We start from the raw sequence: 23,491 nt of genomic DNA, 5'->3' as shown, positions 1-23,491 counted from the left end.
TCAGTCATACTTGTTGGTTCCTGTAACTAATTTACAACACTGAGGATATAGTGTCGTGTTTACGTAAAATTTCACTACCAGCTTAGAAGAAAATATGTTTCATATAAAGTTTATCAGTCATATAGAATGTATTCATGGTCCAAATGTCCCCAGATGTATTTTGATATAATGTGGACAGAACGTAAGGAGCCAAAATTGACTTTTATCTTGTATATACCCATAATTCCATCACTCTCATTGTTTTGTTTATCTCAAGACTGCAGACATCAATGCAAGATTCTCCTCAGCTTTGCATTGGCCATTTGGCAAATGGTAACTCATTTCATTAATTTTTATATGCTCTCTTCAGATATTTTCATCATTGTTTAATCTACTTTCTTTCTATCCATTTTTCCAGAAAAAAACTGGTAGTATAAGTAATTACTTGTGGGTTGCTTCTTGCTGTCGTCCCTTAGGTACTATATTCAGACTTAATTCAGTGCTGTACTTCTGGTTTTGTTTTATCACAAACCCTTTACTTTGAGGTAACCAGTCAGTACATCAGAGGGTTTATGGACTAAATGCACCATTGCCTCAATGCACCAACACAAGTCTGAATGCACCATGTATCATGGTCCAAATACACCAAGTATCTGGTCTCAGTGCACCACTTCCTAATTAAAGTGCATCTTTCCTTGTGGTCCTAATGCACTAACTTCATTTACATAACACTTGCTCTTTGGGGAACTATATAGGTATCTATATTCACTTTATAGGATTATTTTCCTTGATACAGTGAATCATTTACAAAGTCTGAATACAGTAAGAATATTACAAAACCAACAAATACCTTATGATACGAGAAGAAGATTAAAACTAACCAATTAAAATGCATTATTCCTTATGGTCCTAATGCACCAACTTAATTCACTCAACACCTGTTCATTTGGTAACTATATAGGTAACTATATATATTCACTTTGCAGGATTATTTTCTTTGATACAGTGAATTATTTTAAAAAGTCTGAATAAAAATAGAATATTACAAAACCAACAAACACATTATGCTATGAGGGAGAAGTGTAAAACTTTACCTTGCTAGGTAGTTACCTCTTAATTTAAACTACAAACCTAAGTGTTTCTGAATAAAAATAGAATAGTACAAAACTAACAAGACACTTTAAGACTTTTGCCACAAAAATTCATATCCTATAGACTAAGCTGGAGTATATAAAATAAAATATTGTTATCAAATATGATAAAAAGGATGAATGATATAAAAGCTTTAGTAAAGAAATAAGACTCTCTATTCTTTAAATTACTTAATAACTATTAACAAGCTAAAAACTTTGAGATTTAACCAGTTTCTAGTAAGAATGACAAAAATTTGATGATACCAGAATCAACCAGACAACAAGCGCATTTTTGTGCAGTGGTGCATTCAGACTATTTACAAAATGGTGCATTCAGATTAAGTGGTTGGTGCATTTAGACCAGGCTGGTGGTGCACTCAGTCTAGGCTAATGGTGCATTCGGTCTGGTGCATTCAGGCAATGGTGCATTTTGTCTAGTTTCCCATCAGAGGACCCAGGGAGAATCCAAGAAAAAAAAAAATTCCCAAGTAGTTATTCATTTAGCACTGTCAGCACCTTTGCTGGCAATAAAACCATTCTTTGTTTGTCACTTTTGATGTACTGTACACACCTTTTGTTTTTGCTCCAAGATCTTTTGATTTTTACACATAGCCTTCATATATAACCATCTTTTTCATCCATAAGTTCCAAATGGATTTCTCAGTGATTTGGTGATGGTGTATGCATAATTTACTTAAATTCAAATAGTTTTCATAAAAAATATATCACTTACACTCCTTTTGATCATGCAGTACCTTTTAATTTGGTTACTCTTCATACTGAGTGTTTTTCCCTCACCATCCACACCATCCAGAGTTATTACACACATTATGGCTGCAATTTCTGTTCTACTGTAAATGTACCTGTATCCTTTTAAACAGTGTCCCTGTTTGTTATTCTCATCTGTTTCGCTAGGTGTGGGTATTTTCTGTCTTTTATAAATTATGCCTTATTTGATCAATGTTTGATATGAAGTTATATTTTTGAAATGAATCTTACCTCTCTATTATGATAGCTATATTTCTGGTGTCCTCCCGCCTGATGCGGGAAATACAGCTATAGTAATAAAGAGGTAAGTATTTAAAATATAAATTTTATTGAAAAATTTCTATTTTTGTATACATGATTACAGGTTGACCATCACTAATCCAGCATCACTGGGATCTGGAGGGTGCCGGATTAGCCATTTATTAGGCTAGAATACACGAAACCCAGTAGCTAAGCACATCATCATAGAATTAAAATATCCCATAAATCAGTACAAGTTGGATAATAAAGAAAAGACAATTATCAAATACAGGTAGTGCTCGAGTTACGATAATTCAACTTACGATATTTTGAGTTTACGATTACGATGGGGTTAGCAATTAATACCGGTACGAAAATATATAGGAAATATTTTTAGAATTCGCACAGGCGCAGGTACAATCAGGCAGCGAGAGAGACCAACTTACAATAGAAAAACTTCTTTTCCTCCATCTCTTTATTCCATCTGCTAGTTAAAAAAGTAATAGAGAATGATAAAAGTATTGTTAGTAACGTTATACTCTTGCAAAAATACGTACAGCCATAAACAACCAAACGGGAAACTGTTGTTTTGCTAATAATCATATCGGATAACAACTGTTTTGCTTGTATTTCAACCGTCGTATGGTAATACAAAATTACCGTAGTTATGTTACAAATGACGTTAAGGCTAAAGAAAAAAGTAAATAATTTTAATACAATACTGTACAATAGGACTGATATATTTTTTACACTATACCCTTATTCGCTTTGGAGAAAAGATCGGCAGGGAAATATACTGCTACAGTAACTTAAAGCTGTAAGTTGTAGCTGAAGCTGAGAAAACAATGTTCAGCTGCTAATGACTATAAATTATCGTGCATCAGCAACATGGATGAAACTTGACCGTAAATAAAACTGGAGAGAATGTATTTTAATCAAAACTACTGGGCATGAAAGAATACAAATTACTACTGTTTTCACGCAGATAAAAGATAAATACGTAAAGCTCGTATTATGATGAAATCAAGAGAAAATAGCGAACGGAATCTTGATTTTTTTTTTATACAAAACAAACATGCCCCCAAAACGGCCAGCCGTGATTCCCGTGAACGTCATATATTAACGAAAAAATAGCTAAATTAATTTCACAACGAAACGTATTTAAGTTTTATTTCGACTTAAAACACTTCGTATATCGAAAAATATCCGTGTCCCAAATAAATAAAGTATCCATATTCATTTACGCTAACTAGAAGCAAGAAAAGCGCTTTGAACTTAGTTAAATGCGGCGAAATAAACACCGTGATACCGATTCCCAAAACAAAACATTGATTGCAATTTATAATATGTACAATTGGAAACAATGTAGTAAAGCATAACTTTTTAAAAGATCCATGAAAAAGATGCACATTTGTTATGTTGATGTTTGTATAATACTGTTAATATGTGAATAGAGTTCAGTATAATGTAGGCTAGGCTACCAGTTTGTTGATGCAGCACACTGCGCCACCAAATCAAAGCGGCCGGCAAGCGAGTTAGCGCAGCGACCCGGGAAATTTGAAAATTAGTGCGGAAACATTGGAAATTACTGTAGCCAAAATTTGTGCCGGATTACCGATTGTTCTGGACTACTGATTGCCGGATTAGTGATGGTCAACCTGTATATACACACTATAATTTTTTAATCTGGCAAAAATGCACTTGTAAGTGGGCGGTGATTGGTTGAATGTAACATGTCCGAATAACATTACAGTACTATATTATACAGTATTTCATTAAGTACTTGATGATCCAGATGAAAGCTTTTTTGATAACCTAAATTTCTTCTCAAAACTTAGTAATGTCTGTTATTTATGTTATCGAGTTGAGAGACCACAGAAAAGTATGTTCATATGTCCAAAATTAAATAGCATGGTTGCCAAAGTCAGCGTCTTGAAATGTGTCTCAGATACACAGTTTTTCATGCATGACTGTGTTTTTCATATATTTTTACACAGGAACAAATCACGCCAAATAGTAGACGAAACTGTAATTATCAACATTTTCTAAAGACTGGATTCTACTTACAATGCAGAATTGATGAAATTTACCACATGAGAAAATTTAGGGGAGATAAAATGAACAGCCACCTATATCTTATGACAGCAGAACAGTAATTTCCTGGGTTTGGGAGTATTTTTTAAGCATTCAGTAGCAGTATTTCATTAATTTAAAACTAGCAGAGCTATTATGTTCTGGTTATTACCGTGCATGTACTTTTTGTCATTATTAGTCATATAAATATTATTGATATTATTACACTGACATTTTTAATAATGCTGTGGTGTACATGTGATGATGCCCCTGGTAAACAATGCCATAACTTTATGTCAAGTTGTGGTACCCCACTTGATATGTACGGTACTGCTTGGAGGGGTCAAATACAGTATGTACACCTGAGCTCTTACGTGATTCCACAGACGTAGTATTTTATGTTGCTGCCTTGTGAAGTTTTATGCATAAATAATTTTTCGGTGTTATTTGCTTATTTTAATTATGCCTAAGCAAATTTATCAAGGATTGCAATGAGGGCCAGTTGCATTTCCATTTCCTCATTGGAGATGGACCCTCACCTGCTGTTCTCAAATTGCTAAGGTCCTTCCTGCTCTCCTTGTTTCACCTGTGACATATGGGACTGTTCTGCCATTCAATGGGCTCTTTCCAAAAACATGAGGACACTGATTAAGGAATGATTAAATGTTCTGATACCAGAGTTTCTTCTTTGTCTGTCAACCAATGCGCTGACTCTTAAAACAAGGACATACTGAGCAAGGAAGGACTGGATGTTCTGCGACCAAAGTTTTTGCTTTCCAAAAACAGAACACTGAGCAGGAAGGGACTAAGTGTTCTACTACCAAAGTATCTGCTTTTTTGTGCCAACCAGTGAGTTCATTCCTATAACAGAAGGACATATTGAGCAAGGAAGGACTAGATGTTCTACTGCCATAGCTTCTGCTTTGTCTGCTAGCCATTTGGTTCTTTCCAAACATAGGAGGACATACTGAGCAAGGAAGGACTAGGTGTTCTGCTACCAAAGTTTCTGCTTCTTGTGCCAACCAATGGGCTCATTCCTAAAACAAGGATATACTGAGCAAGGAAAGACTAAGCGTTCTGCTACCAGAGTTGCTGCTTTTTGTGTCAACCAGTGGGCTCATTCCTAAAATAGGAGGACATACTGAGCAAGGAAAGGCCAAGTGTAGGACTGTGTTCTGCTACCAAAGTTTCTGCTTCTTATGCCAACCAATGGGCTCATTCCTAAAACAGAAGGACATGATGACCAAGGAAGGACTAAGTGTTCAACTACCAAAGTTTCTGCTTCTTGTACCAACCAGTGGGCTCATTCCTAAAACAGAAGGACTTGATGAACAAGGAAGGACAAAGTGTTCTGCTACCAAAGTTTTGGCTTCATCAGATTCAGAATCTTAATCTTTTTTAGTCAGCCTGGGGGTCTAGTGCTTTTCTCATAATGGTTAAGGAAGACTAGTCTTCAAGTGATGTATTGCTTTCCTTCCCACTCGTGCTCCCACGTTCTGCATCTTTGACGCCTGTCTGGTCTGCCTTGACACTGGCAGCTCTTGTATCTGCCTGCTCACCCAGCTTAGCCATGTCTGTGGCTGATTTTGCTCCTCTACATGTGCTGCACCAATGATTGCTCTTGCAGTGCTGCCTCCTACTGCTGTGCTTGCTGCACCAGTGGCTGCTTCTGTTGCTCCTTCAGTTCTGTTTCTCTTAAGACTCCTGTTTACAGTGAATGTTTCAACAGTGTTTAGCTCCTTGTATGTCATCAGTCTTTCACAATGGGTTTTATACTCTCTTTTTTTTTGTGCAGAGTACCTGTTGTGTCAGTGGGTGCTGCACTTTCTCTTCCATCATTTCCTTGAATGCTTTGCCCTCTATACCTGTGATGACTTATCTGTTGTCTGCTGCTGCTGTTTTTACTATGCAGCCTGTGGATGCAGCTGTTCCTGTAAGACTGCTGATGTCTTTTGCTGCAAAGTTATGCTGATATCTTGGGCTGCTGCATCTGCTGTCAGTAAAGCAGGTGCTCTAGTATTACCTACCACTCTATGGTTAGTTGATGTTACTTCTGTTACTCATGCTGTCTCCCAGCTCTGTTCATAACAACCGAATTTTGTAATTTCCCAGCCTAGAAGATATTCTCCTCATTTTCAGCTGCCCCAGACTATATTCTTGCAGAATTCTTCTTGCATTATTGGTCAAGGCAGGTGCTCACGCACCTCCAAGGTAGAACATTCATAAGCAGGCTTCTTTAAACCCATGGAACATGCAATATAGAAACCAGCAAAACAGAACTGAGGGATAAGATATATTCAGATCTGATAAAATCCAATGTAAATGATGTTTTAAAGTTAAGACAGCCAAGGCCTAAATTGTCACTTGCAACCCAGGGTCTTAGTTGTTCTGTTTCTGGTCAGCAACAGTGTCCTTTGGTGATGTGGCTTTTGTTTCCTAGGCAACTACTCCCAGTCATCCTAGAAGGAAGCATTATTATGCCCTTGTCTGTTATCTGCCTGCCCCCAGTGAACCCCTTACAGAAGGTCAGCAAGTTCGATAGAGTACAACTACTTCCAGACACCCTCATTTATTGGTACCCCTATTACCTTGAAGAAGGTCCATCATTTGGATGGCCCAGTTTTCAAATGAAGAAGATGAGGTGATGAGGAAGCAGCCAGGGCCATATAGTAGAGGAACCCTTTTCTGAGGTGGAATTAGCTTTGCAAAGCCTACAGCCTTCAATGACCACTTGTCCACAGAGGGAGCTTTCTGCCGCAGCGCTTTCAACAGTAGATTTGCTAAAATTTTTCTGGTATATCCTGAGAGACACAAAGCCTATGATGAAGGGGAAGAAACTTGAATGGGATATGATTGACCAATGGCTGCTCCTAATACCTTTAACCTGCTAGACCATAGGCTCCACAAGGTTTATTGCATCTGAGGATGCTGAACACATGCTCTTCACATATTGTCTTTGATTGAGAATTTTGCCAGCACTGCAGCCCCATTTGCTCTGTAGCCTGTAATGCCCACTGAGTCTGATACTAGGGAGAGGTCCCTGTAGGGGTTCCTATCGATCACCAACCAACAAGAGTGGGTTCTAGCCGCAGCCAATTCTCTTTTGGCTGACGAAGCAAAGCCTTCACCTGTAGCAGCTCAGGCCAGTAAATTAATTCATTGCTGAGTAGAACTTCCATCCTACATACTGTATTAGGATGATCGTCTAACTTCTGGCCAACTTCATCATGGGAAAATAAAATGAGGAATCTAAAGGATTTTCTTTTGCATTCTTCCTCAGACATCAAGGACCTGAGAGTCTTGAGTCTCCTCAACCAGGGCTTGTTCCACAAAATGTTGGTCATGGGATGGGCAGAGAAAGTAACAACCAACAAGATGAGGACTGAGAACTTCGATAACAGATTTTAATATCACAATTTCAAATCTGTCATCTGCACCATCTAGGAGCAGTCTTCCTCCTTTACATGAAGCAGACAAAGGCAGGCCAGAAAGCTGTCTACCCCATCAAAAAGATAACACTTCACCCTCCTAGGTGCATTCATTGTGGGAGACAGGAGTCACCCTTTCTGCTGAGGAAAGGGCAGCAATTATTGACCAAGTCTCCACCTGTAGGCTCTTATTTCCAGAGATTACAGAGGTCACAGCAGAAATTAAGAAGCTGGTTACTGAATCCCCTATCTAGGGACAAATCCCTCACCTTGTATAAAACTCAGTGAATTACAGGTCATCAAGGCACTCTGGATAAGTTTAAGGTCTTCAACAATGAGATGGGGTCGATGATTAGGAAACAGACAAGTTAAAGAAGTGATGAATAAATCACCAGGGTTCTACAGTCATCTGTTTTTGGTTCTGAAGGCAATGGGAGGATGTTGATCAGTCAGCAACCTCAACTTGCTGAACAAGTTCCTGTGGCAGACCTTCTTCAAAATAGAGATGGTAGAGTCAATTAGGAGGACCTACCTTCTGGTATTCTTAGACCTTCAGCATGCATATTTTTCTTTTAGAGAGGCTAGGCTACATTGAAATAACAGTAATACTGGTCAGACATTGCTCTCTTAACCCCCTATTGGTCCTTTGCATAATTGCTATACTTATAGAGGCATGTAATGAACTCTAAAGACAATTATTTGGACACATCACATATAAATTCTGCTAACAGAACTACTTGGTGCTAATTTTGGTCCACAAAACAAACATATCCTTGTCTAGTTGTCATGGTTATCAGAGATGAGGAAAATAAGAGGTTTGTACTAATGAAATATAAAGATTAATTTAGAAATTGCAATACAGGCAGTCCTTGGTTTACAACGGGGGTTCTGTTTTTTACGCTGTGTCGTAAACCGAAAAATAGTAGAAAATCTTCAAAAATCCTAAGAAAATCTTACTTTTAATGTTTTGGGTGTATTGAAAACGATGTAAACTACATTTTTATTTAGTTTTTCATCAAAAAACCTCCAAATTTTGAATATTCTGCCGTTTTAGAGCCATATTTCTTCCGTCGGATCAGCATACGATGCATTGTAACCCCAGAACATGCGTCGTAAACCAAGAGATAATTTCTGATGAGTATATTTGAAAAGCATCGTAACCTCGGAACATCGTAAGCCGGACCCGTCGTAAACCGGGGACTGCCTGTACTTACCTGAACACCTGAATTACCCTGGTTACCCACTAGCCCGAACTACATCCCCGTAACTTTTACCCATTAATTGGGTAATTAACTGTCAGCATTACCAATGCTTACAGGAAAATCTTGTCAAAATGAGTTACCTGAAACACTGTTGGCAACGCTGCTGCAAGTCCCAGCTGAGCAAGGCCTGGTTACCCAATTGCTTTCCGTTTGCCTTGCTGCATGAATGTTTCCTTCTTCGAGTGAACTTTTGGTTATTAGCCCCACTCCGTATACTGACACTATTGAAATTGGATAACAACTTGGACCGTATTTTTGCCTTTTTCTCCTGGATTGTTCTTTTGCCTGGCATCGGATTTTTCTCTCCCATCTGGACTTTGGCTCGATTTGGACTCGCCATGGATAGTTTGGATAAAAAGATGCCCCCTTTGGATAGCGCAAGTGCCACAACATCGGTTATAGCTGCTGCAACCGAGACTGCTACTCTGTAGATGCTGCAACCCTCCGATCATGCACATCTTGCAAACGGAGGATGAATACCCTCAAACATGACAGACATTCAGTTTGTACAGCATGTAGGAAGGTGCAATGTAGCTTAACATTGAGATGTGACGAATGTAGGTCATGGTCAAAAGATCAGATGGAGGATTATGTTAAACAGAAAATCTCTAGCTTCCAAGAGGAAAGGTAGGGAACCAGCTGTAGAAACTCAGAGTCTAGACAAAGAAGCTTTAGAATTGGAGTTATTTAGGAAGGTAGAGGATAAATTATCAGCTAGCATGACAAATTTATTTTCTAGTTTTATAACAAAGTTATCTTAATTCAAAGAGTGAAATAAGAGTGCTAGGGAAATAGAAACTAACCATTCTTTTTCAGCTCCCCTCCCTGTTCCAGAACCAGCCCTAACAGGTGCTGGGGGTCATGGAGAACCGAAAACCCCGAAGGTAGGATTTGCCGGCTCCCCCAGCGCGGAGCAAGCAGTGTTAGCAGCAGTTTTCCCCCATTCTTCGGATAGTGTACGTTCAGGGGTAAATTTAGATATAGGATTGACGCAGACGAATAGGGATAGTGAGGTAGCAAAGAGTGTAGGAGAGAAGTTGAAGGTGCAGCCTTCTTTGGGGGCAGGTGCAGTTAAGGTTCTGGGATCCTTGTTAGATCTAGCAGCGGTTCTATTTCCGGCTGCAGTCTCCTTGCAACAAAATGTTGCTAAATCTGTTGAGGAGGATTTAGATTTAGTTGTAAGTTTGTCAGGTTCGGGAAGGTTGGAGGATTTCCCTTCCTCTTTGAGAGTTCCTTTTCCTTCTGGAGAAAAACTTTCGTCGGTTGGTGATGGTAATTCATTTGATAGGACATTAAATGTAGCCGAATATAATGCTAATTTATTGGGTCTTTCCAAAGGGTGTAGGTCATTGGTCAGATGGTGTTTTAATATAGGGTTTTCGAATATCCATGATCATGTAATGAAGAGTTTTCTGGAATTCACAAATGGTGTATTACAAGATTATCAAGGGGTCCGTAGTCTGTATATTTTCTTGCTCTAAAATCTATGGCCTCTCCTGTAAGCTCAGATTTTTCCCTATCCTCTACTGCTTCCAAACCTTCTTCCACTGCTCTTTCTCAACCTTCCCTTTCAGGCCACCTTTCGGGGAACATTTTGGGTGCTTTGTTAGTTCATCCGCCATCTATGCCATTAGCAGGTTTGTCTTCAGTGCCATCTGTGGCGAATCCCGTACCTTCTCAGGCTTCCAATCTAGTTGCTGCGGCAGTTGGCAGCGCTCTTGCCTCAGCGTTTAATGTTGCGGTACTGATAGTTTCCGCAATGACCCCGGTACCTAAGCTATCTGGTGTTTCGTCTTCTATTTCTTTGGGTTCGGTACCTCGTAATCTTCCCTTCAGAACCCTTTCGAGTTCAGGGCCAGTTGGGACATTCTTTACCTGCCCAACATCGTCGGCAGGGGCGCCGGTGATGACTCCGAGTGTGGCATCTTCCTTCTTTCTTCTTTCGGTTCCTCCTTTCTCAACTTTTCCGACAGGTTCCTCTGTCCCTCCGGCTAAGGCAGTCTATGTAGGTTCGGGTTTGATTTCGAGTCATCAGGGACTCTTTCCCTCTTCTTCTTTAAGTAGGGGGACCTTCTGTTCCAGATTCCCAGTCTCACGCGACTCTGCTACATCCGGGATTGTGTGGTGAGGGTGTTGCGGTCTCTCCGCTCTCAGGAGTGGGCGTTGTCCACCCAGGTGTGACCAACCCAGGTGTTGCATCATCGTCTTTGGAGGGTGCGGGGTTTGCACAGCCTATTTCGGTGACTCCCAATATGTTCGGGACTGATTCGTCAGGGGTCCGTCTTGCGCATCCAGGTGTGTCGTGTTCTAGATCATCAGGTTCAACCTTTGCTAGGGGTCAGCCTGTCTCTTGTTCGGTTTTTGCTCAGTCGGACCAATTCAACGAAGGCTGTTCCTGTGAAGAGGAGGATCAGATACCGGAGGCTAGTTTTCCTTCGGCCAATGAGTCTGAGTACAGACGAATGTTGGACTTTATCCACTCGCTGTATCCACAGTCCCAGGCTTTGGAGGAGCTGATACAGCATAACCAAGCTATGTTCGAATCGTTTTATGCAACAAAACCGATGGTAGCACAGTCACCAAAGAATCGAGTCTGGTTTGGCAAGGTCGAGCAGGCTTTGAGAGGGACTGACAATAGGTTGGCATCCTTGATAAGATCAGTAAGCGGGATTCAGCCTTGCTTCCTATTCGGAAGGGCTTTTGGTAGAGGCTCTTCTATCTCGGGTTTCATCATCGAACCGTCTAGTATCTATTTTGGCCAGGGAAGCCTGTATCTTGGAAGACACCTTCCACAACCAGTCGGAGGCATTATCACACACTATGTGGATGCTATCCAGTCTGATGGGGGTTACTCAAACAGGATGGTTATACTCCGTCAGACCCGACTCTTTTCGACAACCTCATCACATCGGTTTCCATGGGGCTTGCACACCAGGCGAATGTTTCCGAAGGATGTACTATGTTCTTCGGGAAGAAGAGGAGAGACTTCTGTCTAAACCATCTGCCTCCTCATTTTCCTGACATTCACAAGAGGGCATTGCTGAGGGCTCCATTGGCGCTCAGCAGCAGTTTGTTTAGAGAGGAATACGTTTCAGTGATGGTCAACTTTGCGTCGTCTACCTCGGCAGTGGAGTCGCAGCAGGCCATGATCAGGGTTGCAGCACAGAGTGCCAGATCTCCGAAGGGGTCTAGAATGTCTTCTTCAAAGCGCTCTCACTCCAAGACTCCGGGAAGTTCTGCTAAGAAAGTACGCTTTTCATCCAAGCTTTCCAGTTCTGCCTCGGATCCGAAACCTTTCAATCGTAAGAAAGATTTTCGGGAATAGGAGACATTCCCTTCGCCCGCACCTGTAGGAGGTTGCCTTGCCCCTTTCTGGGACATCTGGAAGGAGTGGGGCGCAGAGAGTTGGGTAGTGGAGGTCTTAAGGAAGGGTTACAGAGTCCCTTTTCACTCTCGTCCTCCGCTATCCAACTCACCAGTGCATCTTCCCGGTTACTCCCCTTCTTCCATCAGGGGGTTAGCTTTGGCGGCAGAGATCCGAGCCCTTTTAGAGAAGGGAGCCTTAGAGCCCGCTCCCCCTTCTCCAGGGTTTTACAGCTGGATCTTCGTGGCCCCTGAAGCGGGAGGATCTTGGAGACCTATCATAGATCTCTCGGGTCTAAACAAGTTTGTAACCTCGACGAAGTTTCATATGGAAACTTCCCAGTCGGTGTGCTGTGGTCGGTCCGGAGGGAAGATTGGATGATTTCAGTGGACCTCAAGGATGCTTATCTTCAGGTTCCGATTCATCAGGAATCTCGGAAGTGCCTTCATTTCTCTGGTCCAGCTGGAACATTTCAGTTCAAAGTCCTCTGCTTCGGTCTGACCACAGCACCTCAGGTACTCACGAGGGCTTCCGAATGAGAAGATACCTCGACGACTGGCTGGTTCAAGCTTCATCGGAAGGTGAGGCTCTGCAGGCAAGGGATTTTCTCTGAACCTATGCCAGAAGTTAGGCATAAGAATCAATTTCGACAAGAGTTCTCTGTTTCCAACTCAAGTAAAGACGTACCTGGGAATGATGATTCAGACGAGTCTTTTGAGGGCTTTCCCGACAGAGAAGTGGGTTCTGGCAATTTTAAGCCAGTTGGAAACTTTCATGTCAAACAAAGTTCAGCCTGTGAGCTTATGGAAAAGCCTGCTGGACCGTATGGCCTCCCTATCCCTTCTTGTTCCAGGGTCTCGTCCCCGGATGCGTTCTCTGCAGGTGTGTCTCAGGAATTGCTGGGACTTTCGAGAAGAGAACACGTCAATAATCTGGGACGATTCTTGCCTGAAGGATCTTCAGTGGTGGTCAGAAGAACATCATCTGACCACCGACGTAAGATTGGACTCCCCCCTTCCAGACGTCCATCTGTACACAGATGCCTCAGATCGGGGTTGGGGTGCAACCCTGGAGGAATCTTAGGCTCAGGGCCTTTGGAGGGATCTGGATCGGGAGGAGTCCATAAATTACAGGGAATTAAGAGCAGTCGAGGAGGCTCTAAGTTGCTTTGCAGGACAGGTAAGCAACAAGACCATAGCTTTGTTCTGCAACAATGTTACAGCAGTACCGTATCTCAAAAAGGAATGGGGAACAAGATCACAGGTGTTGAACGATGTAGCACAGAGAGTTCTCCGTTGGTGCGAAGAACACACAGTTTCGCTCATTCACCAATTCGTGTCGGGAAAACTCAATGTCTTGGCGGATGCTCACAGGAAGTTCTCAGAGGGGAATGGACATTAGTGCAAGACGAGGTGCAACTGCTGCTCAAGAGATGGCCAGTGACGGTAGACCTATTTGCCACCAGGATGAACCATCGCCTTCGGGATGATATAGGAAGTCCTAGCAAAACTGAGGAGCTGCAAGAACACTCAAATGACCTTGGTTTGCCCATTCTGGCCCCAGAGACCTTGGTTTCCAGACCTCCTGGACCTGTTGACGGAAGTTCCGGTATTCCTCCCAGAGAGGAGAGATTTACTCTAACAGCCGCACTTCCACTACTTCCACCAGAACCTGTGCGTACTGAAGCTAGCTACGTGGAGGCTGTCTAACAAGCGGCCCGCCATGCGGGACTCTCTAAAGCAGTGGCTAGACAACTGTCTCTCTGCTTAAGGAGTTCAACTGGGAAGTTATATCAGGCCAGGTGGGCAATGTATCGTGAATGGTGCCGAAAACAAGGGCATTGTATTTCTCGCCTGTCAGTTGCGAAAGTAGCAGACTACCTGCTATTTTTAAGGAGTGACAAGAGACTTTCTTACTCTACAATTGCTGGATACAGGTCAGTGCTGAGCAGTACGTTCCACTTTCACCTTCCAGAACTCTCAACCAGCAAGATTCTTCATGATCTTTTTAGATCTTTTAAAATAGAGCGCCCAGTTCTTCTGCTTTGGGCCCCCTCGTGGGATTTTAGCGGTGGTGTTGATTTTCTTAAGATCGGCAGCCTTTGAACCTTTAGAGTCTCTGCCCCTAAGGCAATTAACTAAGAAAGTTCTGTTTTTAATTGTGCTGGCTACGGCCAAGAGAATTAGAGAAATTCGGCAGTATCCAGGACAGTCTCCTTCTCGGGGAAAGATATTTTTCTTTCTTACCTACCGGAATTTGTGGCAATGTCCAAATCTGAAACGAATCCTTTGCCAAGGGCATTCAAGGTCGCATCCTTAGAAGACTTTGTAGGAGGCAACATTTCTGAGATGCTATTATGTCCAGTTAGGGCTTTAAAAGTATGTCTGTCTCAGACTGAGAAACTTTTGCCACGCCCGAGAACGTTATTCATTTCTCCTAAATGCCCTTCGTGTCCGATCTCCAAGAACACAATCAGTTTCTTTCTTCGGGAGGTTATCCAGCAAGCATCAGAAGGCTCTTCATCAACTTGAGAACCTTCGAGTTCGTTTGTGCATCCGTGGGCGCATAGTATTAGAGGAATGGTGACATCTTCGGCCTTCCTTAGAAATTATTCAGTGTCGGCGATTTTAGAAGTGGCCACTTGGAGGTCGGTGTCAGTCTTCACTACCTTTTACCTCAGGGACATTCAGTTTTCGTCGGAGAAGGGTTACTCGCTGGGTCCTTTCGTGGCAGCCAACACAATCTTGTAAGTGTATGATAAGGTCGGGGGGGGTTAGGTATTCAAGCTAGTCTAGGAATTTGGAATTCTCCATTGATCAGGATCCATAAGGGAAGGATTAGGCAGGACATTAGCACGATGAAACTAGGCCGATCCAGGTTGATAAGATCTTTTCTCCAAAACCCCCCTTCTGCACAGATGTCGGCTGCAACTTACGGCAAAGAACCCGAAGAGACTGCACATTCAACTTCTCCTCCATACATGCGAGGCTATAATAGCCACATGGGAGTTCATCAAACCTCTCCATACATGAGTGTGCTTTGATTAGCCACATGGGAGGTTCATCGCACCCCTTCGTACATGAGAGTGATTTGATTAGCCACATGGGGGGTTCGTCGTTCTCCGCTACTCATGGGGGGCTGTGATTAGCCACATGGTAGGTTGGTTGTTTGCTACTCTCTGTCCGTGAGAAGGTTTGAATACCACATGAAAGGTAGCTCGACTCAGACAGTACCGAGACTTGAGACTGACACCGAGGGTACTCTCTCTCTACAGACATCCTCTCCTGCTGAGTGGTTAACCAGGTGAGGATACATGCATATAGACAGAGTAGGTGAATAATGAGTTACCTGCCTTCCCATTTGGCAGGTCGGGCTGAAATTAGATTGATCCCACCTCCTTAAAATTTTGTTAATCGGGATAATTCAGGTGTTCAGGGAGTGTATTGCAATATGAAGTTTTCATAATAAAACTAATATTGTAATAATTGAACACCTGAATGATTCCCACCCTCCTCCCCACTTCAATTTGATTAGTGAATTACGCAATTGGGGAACCTGGCCTTGCTTGGCTGGGACTTGCAGCAGCGTTGCCAACGGTGTTTCAGGTAACCCATTTTGACAAGATTTTCCTGTAAGCGTTGGTAATGCTGACAGTTAATTACCCAATTAGTGGGTAAAAGTTACGGGGATGTAGTTCGGGCTGGTGGGTAACCAGGGTAATTCATCTGTTCAGGTAAGTATTACAATATTAGTTTTATTATGAAAACTTCACTTTTTATGTATAGGAAGAAAAAACCGGTGGAAATGCCCTGGAAATTAATGAAAAAGAGGATAGAGGAAGATCTGTACTAAATGGAAATTCAGGGAAAATCTTATCAAGATAGAATATGGTTGAGAGAACTTATTTCACATACCCTGTATGTAAAGGAAAACTTAAGTAAAAATGTTAATGGTGTGTGCTGGGAGTATCCTCATCTTTGTCCTTATAAGGGGTATCCATTTCTTCATCAACTTTTGCCAGTTATTCACATGTAAATTAGGAGTGTTTGCATATATAAGAAGAAGAAAATTTAAAGTTTCTGATATTGCAAGTCACCATGCCACATTTCCTTATTTTTAAACTTTGCACATACTATAGGTGATTGAACCTGTGGTCTTCCCAGCATTGGTAACTTGCATTCAAGGTACATCCTTGGTACAAATGTTAGTTCTGGTCTGTTCAGTGCTGACAGGCTAAGGTATTTGTAACATGAGCATGTACATTGTAGGTAGCATTGGAATTACTGTAAATTAATGAATTTTCCATTTTTATCATTAATTAATCTTGTTATGTTGAGATTAGAATATTGTTACTTGTTCAACTAAAAGATAGACTTAAGCGAATGCAAAAGTTTGTCTGAATGTATACAATAAATGAGAGCATTCTCTTAATTCCATAATGTAGACACTACAGTAGCTCACTGAGGTAGCAGATTAAAGCATCTGAGCCTACACCTCTAAAAAAGAAATTCTAATATGTCATATATATATATATATATATATATATATATATATATATATATATATATATATATATATATATATATATATATATATATATGTGAATGTGATTTTGCCATAAAATACAGGTGTACCCCTTAAACTACTGTAAAATGCTTATAATTGCATATTTTAACAGTTCACTGCTTAATAGTTCAAACAAAAATACAGTCTACCATAAATTATCATACTAAAACAGGTTAATATCACCCCAAACCATCATCCCAAAACACCCCAAGTCATCTTACACCACAATCTTACAACTTACTCTTAAGTATATACACCCCTAAAATGCGCATAACAGTGATTTACTAATTTCATATATGTAACTTACCAAGTAATTATACATAGCTACAGTATACTTTCACACTCGCGCGGCAGTTAAAAATTTGAAGTTCGCGGTAGCTATATGTTTATTTATAGTGTAGGTAACTACCCTACCCTTTAGTGGGGAACAACAGGTACAACGTTAACAACGATTGTCACTACTTTTATGCCGGCTTTACCGTCAACATTGAATGGTTTGGTGGTTGAACTAGAGGTTTTTCCTTTGCTTTTCCCGAGGATTTGGTGAAGTACCCATTATTTTGGTAGCTTTTCAGCTTAGCTAAGTGGTTTTTCTACAGTTTATTTACGATGTCTGATTAGGTATTGTAGGGAGGGTTGCAAGACCTGAATGACCAAAGTAACCTATGATAGTCATACGATCTATGCAAAATGTAGATCTCACTTGTGATGAATGTGTTGGATGGGATGAGATGAAATGAAAGGGTCTCAGGTCTTATTTGGATAAGTTAGATAAAGATAGGAAAAGGAAGGCGGTTCTATTAGAGCCAAAGGGAGAGCTCAGAGTGTAGAGCCTGTCCCTAGCATTAAACTCATTGACTGTAACATTCCTTTCCCTGCCCATGCTTTATCCCCCATCCTTAGTCCTCCTAACAATTCTCCACCAACTCCTATTCCTGGCTCCCATGCTTCCGATCCCGGTACCGTAGCCAGCCTCGAGAGTAAAGTCGATCATGAATTCGATCTCGTAGTTAATACTGTGTCTAAGTTAGGTGAATCGTTTAAAGTCTTTATGGACAAAGTGCAGAGTATTAACCCTTAAGGGACGGCATAATTTATCAATGTGCAGCACCCCAGACCGGGGAAACTTTGAGGTCGGCAAAATAAAAAAAAATCACATCAATGGAAAGAGAATGACACGTACGTTCACACCGTATAAATAAAAAAATTCTAAAAAATTTTACCTACCTTCCACGAGAAGTTGAAAATGACTATTTACAACCCCTTGTGGGGCCTCATTTACAAGACAATCGTAAATTTTACCAACTTATATATGTTTTTTCTAATAAATAAGTTTTTTGTATTTTGTAAAATTATTATTACTGTTCACACAGTATCAAAACAGATAAGAAATAAAAGCAGTAACAAATTTTTTGCATATTAGTTGTAAAATATTCACGGAAATTTACAAGAAGGAAGATTCAGTATATTTTTTTTTACTTTTACATGCTTTTTCTAATATTTCTTTGCAGTTTTCTTTGTAAAATTACATTTACAACCGACATACTATCGTAAAAGACAAAAGCAAAAAACAACAGCAACCCCTTCGTATATTTACAAGCAAATTTACAAAAAGACTCGTGAGAGAGAGATGCAGTCCCTTCCCCCTTGAAGTCACAAGCATTACTGATACTGGCCTAACTCTCATGTCTGTATAAAATTTGCCATTAGTGAATTTATAGCATATAGAAGTATTGGCACCTTTGTTTCCAATCATTATTACCATAACAGTGGTGCATAATTCTGCTTCACACTGAAGCTCAATCCGTCCACCTCTCCAAACCTGTTTTACTTCACACTGAAGCTCAGTCCGTCCACTAAGGGTTAAACAAATGTCAGTGCCAGTGCAGGAGGTGGCCGTCCGTCCCGCTGATGCTCCCAGACAAAGGTCACTGTCTCACACCCCTGAACCTGGAAGCAGACATACCGGAGGTCCAAAGAAGTTTGGCAGAGTTTGCCCATGAGCAATTGCCCCCTCATCCGACTCAGTGAGAGGCCACCAGTTACCGCCTCACTCTGATAGTGACTAGTGCTAATAAGAGGCGTTTTTGGCTTTTCCCAGGTGAATCTTGTCCCTTGAAGAGACGTCATGATAGAGACGGCTCTCCCTTTTCTCCGAAGCATGCAAAAGACCATTCAGCTAGTCGACAACCGGGTTGCAGCACGTGGCGCAGCCCCGTTCACTCTTCTTCCAAGCGTTCACATGCTGAACCTTATCACTCAGCTCATAAGCGCTTTTCTAAGAAACGCTCTTCTTCTGGGCACCCATATGAGCATCCAGAGTATTTGCCAGACTGTCTCCCAGTCATTGAGAGCTCGTCTCAGACTCCAGAGCACCCACCTCAAGCCAGCTCGGCTCCCACAAAACGCTCGGCATTAATTGAGCGCCCAGCACCAACTGTCCACCCAACTTCCACTGAACGCACACCTAACGCCATCATCTCCCGCTCGTGTGCCTGAAGATCCTTCTTTCGTGCTTATCAAGAAGCAGTTGGAAGTTGTTTTGGGCCTTTACATAAGGCTCCCCCTTCACATAAGGCTTCTCAAGAACTTAATTTTTCTCCTGTTTCTTCAGGGGAGGAAGTAGTAGTACCAGACCCTCCTCCTATGGCTTATGCTTCCCTGATGAGATTTTTTTGCAGCCTTCCCCTGGCACTCACAACCACCTGCTCCAGTGTCACCCGCTTCCACGTTCTTTATGAGAAACCTAGAAGATTCTAGTTTGCGCCTACCTCAGATGGGTCTCTCTTCGTCTGCGAGAAAGGTGCTTAGAGAGGTAGAAGATTGGTTGTCCGTTAAGAGAAAACAAGGGATGGCCACTTTTGCCTTTCCTCCTGCTAGATTGACAGCCAGGAGATATCTCTTTTATTTGACCAGAGAAGCTCCTTCCTTGGGAGGTGCTACCTCTGCCCAATGTGACTTCTCAGGTTTGATAGACTCAGCTCGTCGCTCGGCTTTTTCTTCAGCTAAAGTTTTCTTTGCTTCTTGGAGTTTGATCACCTTGTGAAGCACTTGTTTAAATTACTAGAAGTCTTCAGCTTTCTGGACTGGTCAATAGGAGCTCTTGCCAGGAAAATAGAAGATCATGATGTTTTAGTGCCCGACTTGGCTGCAGATTGGCTGGCTGTTTTATCCTGTGCAGATACGGCAGTGAGGGATGGCTCCTTCGAAGCTGCGGGTCTTTTCACCACAGGAGTTTTGAAGAAGAAGGAGTTGTAGTGCTCCTTCACCACAAGAGGAGTGACTTCAGTTCAGAAGACTGCACTTCATATTCTTCCTTGGATAAGCAGTATTTGTTTCCTCAACGGTGAAGATTGCCACTGATTTGCAGAAAAAATCAACCCAAGACTTTGCACAATCTTCAAAGCGCCCCAAGGACCTTTCTGCCTTTTCTGCCAAGTCTGTCTCCCCTCTACAATAGCATCTTCGTGGAGGCAGGCAGGTTTTCTCGAGACCCTGCTCCAAGATGCGTTTCTCCGCTAAGTCCATCAAGAGGACTTCAACCAAAACTTCTTCCAAAAACTGACTCCTCTAGCCTTCATGCACCCGTGGGAGCCAGACTCTCCCTCTTCTGGCAGGGGTGGAGTGCAAGAGGTGTGGAGCCGTGGACGATCAAAGTTCTCAAAGAGGGTTACTTAATCCCATTCTTAGAGTACCCTCCTCTCGAGAATTCGCCGATCGCATTGACGACACACTCAGAGGGCTCCGAGAAGTTCATATTTCTCTCAGGGGAAGTGTCTTCCCTCCTAAGGAAGAAGACCATTAGGTAGCAGAGGATCGGACTTCAAGAGGATTTTATGGCTGCTTGTTTGTGGTCCCCAAGTCATCAGGGGGGATGGAGACCTGTCCTCGACGTCAGTACTTTGAACTTTTTCATACAGAAGACAAAGTTCAAAATGGAGACAAATCAGTCAGTGTTATCCTTCATCCAACAGGGCGACTGGATGATAACAGTCGACATGCAGGACACGTTTTTCCACATTCCAATATATCCGGAGTCCAGGAAATACCTGAGATTTGTCTTCGGGGGCAAAGTCTTCCAGTTTTGGGCCCTTTGTTTTGGTCTCTCCACTGCCCCACAAGTATTCACACGAGTCTTGCCACCCCTCACGAGATGGCTTCACCTCCTAAGTATCAACATAAGTCTATACCTAGATGACTGGCTCCTCCGCTCCCAGTCTCAGGAACAGTCCAGGAAGGCTCTGCAGACTACCCTTCTTACAGAGGAACTCGGACTTTTAATAAATCAAGAGAAGTCCGAACTAGCCCCAACTCAGGAGATTCTGTATTTGGGGATGAGTTTTTGGGCTTTTCCCTCCCCAAAAAAGGATAGAGTCCTGCCTTCAGTCAGTACAGGACCTTCTTTCGCTTCCAGTTTGCTCAGCGAATCGATGGATGAGTCTGCTGGGAATCTTCTCATCCATAGAACAGTTTGTGAAGCTAGGACGACTTCATATGAGGTCCCTTCAGTTCTTTCTACACGCAAGCTGGAACAGAAGACAGCAACCGGACACAGTGACGTTCCCAGTTACGAACGAGATAAAGGAGGTTCTCCGGTGGTGGACATCCAGGGAGAGGCTGTCAGAGGCAAAGTCTCTACTACTTCCGAGCACCGACCTCTCCTTCTATGCAGACGCCTCAGACTAGGGGTGGGGAGCTCTTCTGGACACTTTGGAAGCTTCTGGCATTTGGTCTCTGGATCAAAGGAAGCTGCATATAAATGCCAAGTACTGTAGTTATCTGCCATTCACCTCGGCCTGAAGCATTTTGCAAAAGTTGCAGCAAACAGAACCATAGCTCTCTCCTATATCAAGAATCGGTGCAAAACCCACTCGTTCTCCCTTTGTCAGACAGGGAAGGAGCTGCTAATTTAGGCAGACCAGAATCAGGTCAGACTTATTACCAGATTCATCCACGGAAGATTAAGTCAACGGGGTCAGGTCCTTCCGACAGAGTGGACCCTGCACCCCAGTGTCTGCGACAACCTCTGGAAGTTGTGGGGCAGGCCGACAGTGGACCTGTTTGCCACATCAAAGAATTACCACCTTCCTCTATTTTGTTCACCAGTCCTGGATCATCTGGCATGGGCAACAGATGCAATGCTGATAGACTAGTTGAACCTGGACGTCTATGCCTTTCTGCCATTCAATATGGTGAGGAGGTGTTCTTAACAAATTGAGGAGTCACAGAAATGTATCAATGACCCTGATAGTGCCCTTTTGGCCTCTCAAAGAATAGTTACCAGACCTTCTCAAGCTTCCTGTGGACTTCCCAAGGTTACTGCCTCAAAGTCCACATCTTCTCAAACAGCCTCATCTTTGAAAGTTCCATCAAGAAGTACTGTATCCACTCTACGTCTGACAGGCTTCAGACTCTCCGGAGACTCGTCAGAGTGAAGGGCTTTTCAAAGTAAGCTGCGGAAGCTATTTCTAGATGTAGACGTAAGTCTACCAGCCGAATCTACCAGGCCAAGTGGGCTATCTTCCACAGGTGATGCACCAGCAATAACATCTCATCTGCTAAATCCACTGTAAGCCAAATAGCGGACTTTCTTCTCTTTCTCAGGATTTCCAAAGGACTCTCTCCATCGACTATAAAGGGCTATAGAGCTATGGTGGGATCAGCCTTCAAGCACAGAGGTGTAGACTTGGTCTCCAGTAAAGACCTAACAGATCTGATTAAGTCTTTCGAGACTTATAAATAAACAGGCGAAGGACAACTCTGTGTCATGGAACCTGGATGTTGTAGTTAAATGGTTAACGGGTCCCTCTTTCGAATCTCTCTGTACCATTTCATTCAAGAATTTAACTAAAGACTTTTTCTTGTTGCCTCGGCAACTGCCAAAAGAGTAAGCGAATTGCAGGCTATAGACAAGCGCATTGGTTTCTCGAAGGGAGATGCTTTATGCACCTCCATACTTGGCTTCCTTGCTAAGAACGAGTCCCCATTTAATCCCTGGCCACGCTCGTTCTCTATTAAAAACCTTATGGACATTGTAGGACCAGAGGAGGAAGAAAGGGTCCTTTGCCCAGTGAGGGTGCTGAGGTATTATTTAGACAGGACAAAGAGAATCAGAGGCCCTGCCGGTAACCACTGGTATTCCATTAAGAACCATTCTAAACTGTTGTCTAAGAATGCTCTGTCATTTTTTCTTAGAAGTCTGATCATCGAGACGCACTCTCAAATAGAAGGTGATGTCCTACCCTCCTTTAAGGTGAAAGCACAAGATATTAGAACTGTTGCCACTTCATATGCCTTTAAGCATGGTATGTTGCTCTCGACTATCCTCCAGTCGACATACTGTAAATGCAATTCCATTTTTGCTTCACACTATCTTAAAGAAATTGAAATGATGTACAAAAATTGCAGTACCTTAGGTCTGTTATCGGTGGCTAGCTTGGTATTGGGGGAGGAAGCATAGGAAGCAACCCCTCCTATCCATAACTCCTTCGCCTTGAAATTTTGGGTGTCAAGTTTTTTTGGGGGAGCCTGGTGGTACTTATAACCAGAGTGCCCACCAGTCTGTGGTAGTAGTATGATGGTTGTAATCTTTATTGTTATTGTTATTGTTATTGTTGGTAACTATATTTTACTGGTCTATTGTATTTTGATACTGCGCCCAGTATAAGGGCAGTTTTC

The 23,491-nt window shown here is 42.3% G+C and overlaps 1 protein-coding gene across 2 annotated transcripts in view; it reads left to right on the top strand.

Annotated features, from left to right (window-relative positions):
• Positions 1-23,491, top strand: part of LOC136844459 (uncharacterized) — a 264,237-nt gene that overhangs the window by 52,398 nt on the left and 188,348 nt on the right. The gene's annotated exons all lie outside the window — the stretch shown is intronic.

This window comes from Macrobrachium rosenbergii, chromosome 12, assembly GCF_040412425.1.
Source record: "Macrobrachium rosenbergii isolate ZJJX-2024 chromosome 12, ASM4041242v1, whole genome shotgun sequence".
In the NCBI taxonomy this organism is placed as follows: domain Eukaryota; kingdom Metazoa; phylum Arthropoda; class Malacostraca; order Decapoda; family Palaemonidae; genus Macrobrachium; species Macrobrachium rosenbergii.
This window is presented reverse-complemented; position numbering and strand designations above follow the sequence as displayed.